Raw genomic sequence first — 9,337 nt, 5'->3', positions numbered from 1 at the left:
TCCCGGTAGCCGGGGGCACCCGCAACTCACAGCACACCCCACTGCTGCTCACCAGCAGCTTTCACTCGCTCCTTGTGACTCCCTTCTGCCTTAAAGGCGGGTTTCCCCGCTCTCAAGTCCCCGTTTCCACTTGAGATGATACAAAAAAGGCACTGGGTGGCACTGTTGAGGCGAGTGGAGCAGCGCGGGGTCCGGGATCCCCCAGCGCCGGGTGCGGGGCTGGAGAGGGGCCGCGCTGGCGCTGCCGCGTCTCGCCCTGCCCTGGCGGGGACCCGCGGGGGAGGATGGCGGGGATCAGCTTCCAATTCCGCCGTGCTGTTTTCTCAAGGACCACAAAGGTCGCTGCTCTGAGGCGTCGCGCCCACAAAGGGAGCCGTGTCCAGACACCGTTGGGAAATCCGGAGGTGACTCTTTGCCGAGTTATCGCCTGTCGTTACCTTACCGTGTGGGAAAACTTCGGAGCCCTCTGGGGGCTTCTCATGTGCAAATAATTGATTTAAATTCGGTGGTTACCTAGACTGGAGATTTTTTGGGAACCTACCTTGTGGAAGTGGTTAGAGCACAGGTGTGCTCCAAGGGGAGAGTGGCTTTAGGATGTTGCATCAAAGCTGAGATCCTTGAATGATCCATCTGTCTAAAATAACAAGTCTGATGATAGTTTAAGTCAGTATTGTGAGCAGTTTTAACCTCAATGTGGCAGGGAAAGCATCTGTTTCACCCTTGCCTTCACTATTCCTTTTCCAACATCAGGAGAACGAACCTAGGTTAGAAATTAGTTATTTGGGGAGAGGGAACAGCAAAAATGTAAGAAGTACCTTGGGCAGGGTGAAAGCAAGACAACTGCTTTTAGCAACCATCTGATTTTTGATGGTTTAGAGTGTCCTTGAAAGTACAGCATGACTTAGCAAGCATGGAGTCTATCAGGGCTTTCAGGCATTCCTCCTTTTCAGACCTTCTTCCCTAGACAGCCCCATTCCCATACTCCAACCACCTCCAAATGATCTGTGTCACACTATCTTTTGTTACAGAGTCTCTCTCATTAGGCAAGGGACACACTGCAGTGTCTGCTCCAGAAGGCCAGAAGGGTGTCAAGAAGGCTACTTGACGCCCTCTCCACAGCAGCCTTCCTACTAGCCAATATGTAGTGTAAGCCAGGCTTACAACATGATCATAGAATCATAGAATGTTAAGGAGTTGAAATGGATCTTAAAGATCATCTGGTCCCACCCCTCCCATTGCCATGGACACTTTCCACTACACCAGGTTGCTCAAGGCCTTATCCAACCTGGCTTTGAACACTGCCGGGGTTGGGACACCCACAGCCTCTCTGGGAAACCACCCTCACAGTCAAAAATTTTCCTTCTAATACCTAACTTAAATTTCCCCTCTTTCAATTTGTAGCCATTGCTCCTTGTCCTATCACTGCAGCTCATGAATAACGATAAATGTTTAGTTTTTATCCAGGCAAGGAGCTACCTCGTCAAGCTCCACTACTGTCATACGCGTAACCATGTCCTTGATGTCTATGTGAGTCCTAAAGTGTGATCTCCTGACATCAGAGAGGCAAGAGAGGATTAAGTGGTAACATGGGTGTCCCTAGTCCATCCTTCAACACTGCTACCTCAACACTGTGCCTTGGGGAGCTGTTGCTGCCAGTGTCTCTGGGTTCCTCGGGCGCTTGGTTGCCTTGTCTTGATTCAGGGACATGTATGCCCTGCACAGAGGACTTCGTTTCTAGGGCAATTTCTGAAATGAGGTTTCAGGAGGAGACTGGGCTTGTTTGGTTTAGTTTGGTTAATAACCAAATGTTACAAATTAATTTTTTCAAATGAACATTTGTTACAAAGGAACTAACTTTTTTTTTTTTCGTTTTTAATTCCACCAGTTTAAATTTTTTAATTCCAGTTTAAATTTTTAGACTGCACACCTCCTTTACTGATGACTGTATATTACTCTGGAAATACACTGTCCCGTTGGCTTAATCCCATGCTCTTTAGGTTTGAACAGGGATCAGGAAACAGAGCCTGGTGAGGCACAAATCTTCGTGCATCAATAGCAGCACTTAAATCACACCAAAATTTTTCTTTAGAAAATGACATAATGGGAATGGTGAGTCTCTCATGTCCACAGCTATTTCCTTCTCAGCCATACCTCATGTTGTGTGATCACCCTGTCAGGGCAAGCGGGATAATGTAGGTTGGTAAGTTAGGTTTGCCTACCAGGAAGGAATTAAAAGTAGGAGGATATGATTAATGCCAATCCACGCAATCCTATAGAAACCAGATGCAGATGTGTTTCATTAGAACTATATCACATCTACGTTTATATGTTATGTTACATCTACATGGTTACCATTATCAAACAACCCTGCTTTCTAATTGTGATTTATAATCATAAGTAATGAGGAAATGGGAGTTCTTGGCTGTCACTGTCCACAGGCATACATTATCACCAGCTGTAGAGAATAATCTTAATTTACTAGCCTAACAATTTTTTAATGAGATGATAGGTGTGTTTGACAGAGGTCAGACAAAATATATTTTTGGGAGAGTTTGGCATAGGCTATGGTTGAATAAATTGGTTACTGAAGATCAAATTAGTGGATGAATTGATGGCACGTAAGCCACTCTTTAGCAACCATGAGTACTCACTTTTACCCTGAGGGAATGGCTCCGTACGCATTTCCTCCTCTCTTCTTCACTGTCACCCTTAAGTATGTGAATTCTTGCCTCCAACATACACCACACACACACACACACACACACACACACACACATGTCAATCTACTCCCTCCCTTAGAACAGCAGAGTTTGCAGTGCTTCACTGATCCCTTCAGTGACCTGTTCTGAAGGCAGAGCCGAGCCATCTCCTGTGTGCACGTGTGAACTGGCTGTGCAGGGGACAAGGCTGCTCTTGGGTGGAAACAAGCAGCCAGCGGTAGCTGACAGCAGGATTACCCCAAACAGCTGCCTTGTTGCCAGGAGAACAGGAGCGGAGGTGGTCCCTCAGTGAAGGTGAGGGCTCTTATCTCACATCATCCCTCAGGTAAGGATTTATACAGGCTCTTTTACTGCAGATCAGCTACTGTGTAGAGCTTATCAAAAAGAAAAGCATGGAACAAACGCTTTGCAATGCATAGTTACCTTCACAGTAAGAAAATGAGAGAAAATAAGATTCTTTGTGTCTAAAAGAGGAAGACAAACGTATTCATGCTAGTCATAAGGCACAGTTTAATAGCAAGCTTTCTTTAAACAGTTATCTGAATGATGAAGGGGAGTGGTAGATTCCTATGTTTTGAAATCCTTTGGAGGCTTTTTTGGAAGCTACATTTCAATTCAGTGCAATTTATTCGACCAGTACAAGAATAGCTGGATGGATTTCCATAACAGGGATGTCAGACAAAGTGATCTAGCAGTTCCTTCTACCCCTAGACTCCATGAAACTATCAACAACCAGGCTGACATGTCAGGTGTGTTCCACACCTGTTTCCACACGTAGCAGATTCTGTTGGAAGTGGGAGAGTTACAGAAACCAATATGGGTGCAAGTGAAAGCAGGATCATGCCCTAAATTATGGGTTTACGGCAACTGAAAAACCACTTACAGATTTTAATATAAATGTCATGGGCAGTTCAAGGCTTATGAAGACTGGGTGCAGACAGACATAACACTGTAGTAGTTTTCACCATACATAGAACCATTTTAGAGGCTTCCAGTGTTCCAGGTATTTAAATCCAAGATTATTTATATGCAAAGCTTTACAGGGTCCAGAGAAAACCATTGGTCTTTAAAATTAAATCACTCTTACAAAACTGAAACTTTCCAACAGTTTCTCTTTGTTATAGCAGAGAAAGTCATAACTCAAAGCAACAGTTAGAAGTTAAATAGAGGCCAGTTCAGACTAGAAACAAGTCATGCACATTTGGATGTGTCCAGAACTCTTGGCTAGAATGGACTGTGACTATCAGCACAAATGCCTGTCAGGATGGTTTGAAGTAATGAGTTTTAATGTGCAACCAGCATGGAGCAGAAGGAAAAGCAGGTCAGTTAGAGGTTTCTTATGTGAAGTCTAATTTAAGAGAAATTACTTAATCACATGCCTATAGTCTAATGTGACAGTAGTGAGAGTCCAGTTTAGAATGTCTTAATGTTACTTTTAAGCAGAAGCATTATATTTTGTGTAGGATTCATAGATAACACCATATGAAACAAAAAGCACGTGCAATTAAAGATAGATCTATAAACAATGACTTTACTGGTGAACTAGACTGACCAGAGCCAGGCAGCTCAAGGTTGGCACATGTTAATCCACGCTATTTCACTGCTGCCAAGCTCCTGGTGGGGCTGATCCTGACCAATCTGGAGACTGACTATCCTTGAAGGGGACTAGGTCCCCACCTGGAAGGATGCCTGGGCTCTCAACTCCAATGGGCTGCTCACGGAATGGGGACATACTCCTGTACATTCTCAGACACCTTCAGGTGGAGAAACTGGACAGAATAATGGTTTTTACACACACCATCATAGTGTCTTTTAGAAGCCTCCACAATTGGTTGGAGGTAGTTGCCTTTAATAATCTCTCTGCTGCTTGGGCAGAGCAATGAAGGGGTGCAGCCAGTCACAGCCTGCTTGCAGCATTGCCCTGGCCTCTGACAGCCTGGTGGTTGGAGTTCTGCTCCCATTAGTGATGCCAACAGAGGCAGTGCAGTCATCCTCAGCCACCACATAGGAGCAAAGGCACAGGTACCCTATAAAGTGCTTATTTATAATAATAATTTAAAAAATCATTGAAATTAAATATACATTTTTTCATTGCATTTCAATTTTCTTTGAAATGAAATTTTCATTAACTGAAATAGAAAGAATGAGTGAGACTTTCCTAGAGCGTATGAAATTCAGGCAGGAGGACAGTACACCCCTTATATTCATTTTTAGGTGTTCATTCATTTAGGGTGCTCTTTTGTCTGTTGTTGGTATTTACCAAACAGTTCAGCCAAAGCTACCACTTTACCTAATTAATAACGTAGTCTCTTGCTCACTTCCCAAAAACACGATTCGTGTTGCAGATCAGTGGTAGGATGGTGAATACTACTAAACTGACAGCCCCTCCCTACCATCACACCCTTGGTGAGAGATGGGTCACATCCTGAAGGCTTCTGAGTACAGCTGCCCCAGGAGACCTCATGGGATGCAGCTGCACTCACACAACTTAGGGGCCCATTTTCTGCCCATTTTGTATGAAAATTTGCCAGAAATCAGAGGGCACATGTATCTCCTGTTCATTTGTTTGGAAATCCCACATCAAAGCAGAAGCTCTGAGTTACCAACACATTTTCCATCAAAAGTAGCTAGAAATCAGGAGCGGACCTAACATCTGAGTGGTGGTGTGCACCTCCCAGCTGGCTGCCAAGCGGTGTGGCTGTGTGGAAATGTAGCTGACCTTACCAAGGAAGGGTGCATCTCAAGATGAGGACTCAGCACGTGTCCACTGCATCACCTTATGTGACAATACAAGCAATCAATTCCTGCCCCAGGTGTCCCATATTTTTTATTGCCTGTTATACACTGTCAGGCTGTGGGAAGGGTGCAGGTCCCACTTTGTGAAGCTCTCTGGCCTTCATCGATTTTCTTGGCATGTGGTTTGGGTTGAAGGCTGGGTTGCTGCATACAACAGCTGAGCTGTTTGGGTTATTAGATGGTCAGGCAGTCGCTTAGTTGCCAAAGTTTTTTGCCCCCTCTTACACAATGCATCCAGAGTGTGTGAAAATATCTGGCAGCATTTCATTGTGGAGCAGGAAATGAACCTGAAGCCAGCAGAGCTGCTTACAAATAAGGAGTATCAGATGGTACTAATGATCTTCAGCAGCTTGCACTAAAGTAGGCAGAGATCTCATCATAGGCAAACACTTTCTTGCTTTTCCCCACAATTTAAACGAGATGGGAGGAGAGGGGGAGGGGAGGCTGGGCTGCCACAACCCTTTTGCAAACATGCATTTGAATGTATGTGCTGATAACAAAGCAAATGCAAGCAGTGACAGGCTGTAGAGCCTGCTGATTCAAATGGCTCTCCTATTCTTTAACTAAAAGTGTTGGTTTTGGTTCTGGTTATGAGGGCAGATTTCAAACACACCGCTCTTTCATTTCTGTTGTCAGACTGAAGCCTTGACGATGAGGGATTTTTTTTTCCTGACCAGAGCCACAGGAATGACATATCAGAACTACCAGTGAATTAACAGAGATTTGGCAGTGATAATGTGCCCCGAGGTAGAGTTCAGCCTTTCCTGCTGCTGCTTGCTGCAGTCCAAGGTGACACTGATTGTCCGCCCTATCATGGGGAAAAGTATTTCCACTACCAGGAAGGGGAAATTCTCTGGGTAGATATCATGATGGAAATAATGCCATGAGAAGATGTGTGAACATCCATGTTCCTCTCTCAGGGAGAGCTGTGAGCCTTGCTACCCACTGTCCCCACTGTGGACTACAGGCAGCTACTGTGTCTCTGACCCCCCAAGCTGGAAACAGCTTCCCTGGGCAGGAGAGGAGTGTGTGTGAAGGCTGTATGGTTTTTCCAAGATCTTCCCAGATAGTGAGGGACAGCGTCTTCCTACAGTAATTCGGAGCTGTTGTGTTATGATGTGGACTGAGTCTTCAAGGAGCACCACGGCTAAAAAATTGTAACCTCCCATTACACCTTCCTGTGTTTCAGTGAGTGGTTCATCCCCCACTGTGGCTGGAGGATGCACAGTGATCTGGCTAATAAAATATCTTCATTGCTTCTGTTACATGCCTTTTTCTAGATGTTAAGCATAGCTTACACTGCCAATTTCATTAACCTTTTGTAGTAATCCACTACATCTCACACGAGGGGCTGTGCAAGCAAACACGCGGTGTAGCATAACCATAGAATAGAACCATTTAGGTTGGAAAAGACCTCTAAGTCCAGCTGTTAACCCAGCACTGCCAAGTCCACCACTAAACCATTATTTAAACAGTGGTTTTGCAAACACTCATGTTCTGTGACAAGTGGTAAAAAATACCACCCTCCCTCTGCCATAAGTCCGGAACTTAGGGTCCTACTGGACTTGACACTTAAAAAGTTCCTTGTCTTCAAGTACTTTCTAGAGAGAGCTGTGTCCTCCCATGACATTTAATGTCACCTGCAGGAGCCTCAGCTTTCTGAGGTCAAGCAAGATTTTTTTTCCTTTTGAATATGCACATTTGGCAGCAGGCCAGGCTGTGTCTGCTGTCCCAAACCAGGCAGGATGAGCTGTAGGCTCCAGTACAGTCATGAGAACACAAGTCATAACATGACTCTTCAGGACCAGTGGACAGACTCTAATTAATTTAATTTACTAGAATAACACAGACACGATAACATATTAGGCATATGATTGCTGGGAATTGTGTTTCAGATTTTGCAACCCATCACTGGACCCCATCAAATGCATTCATTCAGGCCATGTTAATCCATATTTTTGGGCATATCCCTTAGCAATTTTTTTTTTTTTTTTACGATGGACTTGAGCTTGTCATATACCATGACTCATCTCAGTTGTGGTGGCTGGGTACAATGTACTATCCTACATGCATGAGGAAAACACTTGGCAATTTCCAGATTACAGCAGACAGGAGCCCCTTTAATACTGATGTGTTAAGGGCCTCATTACCTCTGCTAGTCCTGCAAGATTCACCAGGCCCTAACCGGCTCATTTCTCTCACTTTCTGCTCTCTATTCCGCAGTACTGAGGGATTCATCCTGCATATTGCAAAGAATGTTAAGTACATCTGTGACTTCAAGGCCAAAATCAAGGGTACAGATGTATGAAGAAGGACAGATAGAATCTCTTCACAAAAATCTGTGGATTTTGTGGCATTCCTTGGTACTTCAGGTTGCTATCTCCTGTTGGTTGCCTTTCATTAAAACATCTTGACAGCAAAGTGCCATCTAAAAGATCTATGCCACTTCCTACTACCAAGATATCATTCAATGGGCAGTTACATTAGAAAATGGAGACACAGCATTATTTCTTGATATGCTCACATAGGGATATTCCCAAAGGATTTTCCTTCCCACATTATCTGGAAATTAATATTATCTGATATTAATTATTATTAATGATTAATTAACTCAATGTACATATTTTGTTTAAGAAAAGTATAAGATGTTTAGCTCCACTGATGACACACAAGGCACGAAGTTCATACCATTGGTTTGCAGATGGCTGGGTAAATCTGTAATGCTGGGGAACAGCGTCTTGATTTGATTTCTGATGTGAGTATATCAGAGATCAACAGCAACAGCAGCAGCATAAATCTCTAGCTGCTGTCTAAGACTCCAAGTCCATTCACTCTGAGCAGAACCATTTCATTGCCTGGCTTTTGGCCAAATCTGTCATGGGGAAGAATCATGTTGTAATGCAATAGCATCCTGACTCTGCAGGATACTGTTTGATCTTGCCTGTATAGATGGGGTTAAGTCTTGCTATGATGGCATTATGGCAATGTGCTGCAGCCCTTTGAAGATCGGGGGTTTTCTTCATCTGTGTAGTTGTACTCCTTGCTGGAAGGAGATGCATCCTGAGTGGAGACAGAGAAATCATGGGAAAAGCAGAACTAAATTAGTGGACAGCTTCTCATAAATCTCTGTTCTTGAAAGAACAAGAGAAAATTTTGCCGATACCCTTTGCATTCTGCTGCAAGGGAAGTGACAGCTAACAGACACTTCTTTCCCCATTTCCTTTCCAGACACATCTGCAGGGTCCTTTGAACCTGCAGCCTGCTTCCTCCTGGTACTCTGGAACAGCAGCTGCTGTTTTTTCCATAGATTCACCCTCTGGTGTCCCTAGCTGATGGAGTACCAAGGCTTTCTCTCTCCTGACACTCAGGACATCAGGAATTGTTATCCATAATTTAGTTACAATTTCTCATAACAATGGAAAAAATAGGGATGTTATTTGTTTCTTATACTCAAGAAATGTGGGTGAAAGTATTGAGGTTATTTGTGAAGGCAGGCAAACACCAGTCATTACAGAGACCTATAACATTTTTACTGCTTCCTTGGGAAGTACAGAGCCATTCCTGAGGGACTTACCATGCTTGAGCTCAAGTCCAGGCCCCAGCTAGTGATACTTCCATAGCATCTGTGTACCAACACTCCCAGTCCATAACAACAGGGTGCCACCTCACCCTTCCTGAGGTTTGATTGCTATTTTTAGAATGGAGCAATGGAAAAATAAAACTTCAAATCTTTCTTCTCAAAGCTGCCTTTATCTTGTATCCTACCTTTGAGTTTGCTTAGCTACTCTAGACCCTCTCTTACAGAGGAAGTGAAGGGCCAT

This window comes from Empidonax traillii, unplaced genomic scaffold (assembly GCF_003031625.1).
Source record: "Empidonax traillii isolate 1590-97213 ecotype Southwest subspecies unplaced genomic scaffold, ASM303162v1 scaffold157:size2224338, whole genome shotgun sequence".
Lineage (NCBI taxonomy): Eukaryota > Metazoa > Chordata > Aves > Passeriformes > Tyrannidae > Empidonax > Empidonax traillii.
Note: the sequence above shows the minus strand (reverse complement) of the source record.